The following is a 1549-nucleotide window of genomic DNA, read 5'->3' as shown; positions in this document are numbered from 1 at the left end:
TATGTCGTACCGTAACCTAACCTATGTCGTACCGTAACCTAACCTATGTCGTACCGTAACCTAACCTATGTCGTACCGTAACCTAACCTATGTCGTACCGTAACCTAACCTATGTCGTACCGTAACCTAACCTATGTCGTACCGTAACCTAACCTATGTCGTACCGTAACCTAACCTATGTCGTACCTTAACCTAACCTATGTCGTACCTTAACCTAACCTATGTCGTACCTTAACCTAACCTGTATTGCGCCTTAACCTAACCTGTATTGCGCCTTAACCTAACCTGTATTGCGCCTTAACCTAACCTGTATTGCGCCTTAACCTAACCTGTATTGCGCCTTAACCTAACCTGTATTGCGCCTTAACCTAACCTGTATTGCGCCTTAACCTAACCTGTATTGCGCCTTAACCTAACCTGTATTGCGCCTTAACCTAACCTGTATTGCGCCTTAACCTAACCTGTATTGCGCCTTAACCTAACCTGTATTGCGCCTTAACCTAACCTGTATTGCGCCTTAACCTAACCTGTATTGCGCCTTAACCTAACCTGTATTGCGCCTTAACCTAACCTGTATTGCGCCTTAACCTAACCTGTATTGCGCCTTAACCTAACCTGTATTGCGCCTTAACCTAACCTGTATTGCGCCTTAACCTAACCTGTATTGCGCCTTAACCTAACCTGTATTGCGCCTTAACCTAACCTGTATTGCGCCTTAACCTAACCTGTATGGCGCCTTAACCTAACCTGTATGGCGCCTTAACGTAACCTGTATTGCGCCTTAACGTAACCTATATTGCGCCTTAACGTAACCTATATTGCGCCTTAACCTAACCTATATTGCGCCTTAACGTAACCTATATTGCGCCTTAACGTAACCTATATTGCGCCTTAACCTAACCTATATTGCGCCTTAACCTAACCTATATTGCGCCTTAACCTAACCTATATTGCGCCTTAACCTAACCTATATTGCGCCTTAACCTAACCTATATTGCGCCTTAACCTAACCTATATTGCGCCTTAACGTAACCTATATTGCGCCTTAACCTAACCTATATTGCGCCTTAACCTAACCTATATTGCGCCTTAACCTAACCTATATTGCGCCTTAACGTAACCTATATTGCGCCTTAACGTAACCTATATTGCGCCTTAACGTAACCTATATTGCGCCTTAACCTAACCTATATTGCGCCTTAACCTAACCTATATTGCGCCTTAACCTAACCTATATTGCGCCTTAACGTAACCTATATTGCGCCTTAACGTAACCTATATTGCGCCTTAACGTAACCTATATTGCGCCTTAACGTAACCTATATTGCGCCTTAACGTAACCTATATTGCGCCTTAACGTAACCTATATTGCGCCTTAACGTAACCTATATTGCGCCTTAACGTAACCTATATTGCGCCTTAACCTAACCTATATTGCGCCTTAACGTAACCTATATTGCGCCTTAATGTAACCTATATTGCGCCTTAATGTAACCTATATTGCGCCTTAATGTAACCTATATTGCGCCTTAATGTAACCTACGTTGCG

The sequence above is a fragment of the Schistocerca americana genome, unplaced genomic scaffold, assembly GCF_021461395.2.
Source record: "Schistocerca americana isolate TAMUIC-IGC-003095 unplaced genomic scaffold, iqSchAmer2.1 HiC_scaffold_272, whole genome shotgun sequence".
NCBI classification, from domain to species: Eukaryota; Metazoa; Arthropoda; class Insecta; order Orthoptera; family Acrididae; genus Schistocerca; species Schistocerca americana.
Note: the sequence above shows the minus strand (reverse complement) of the source record.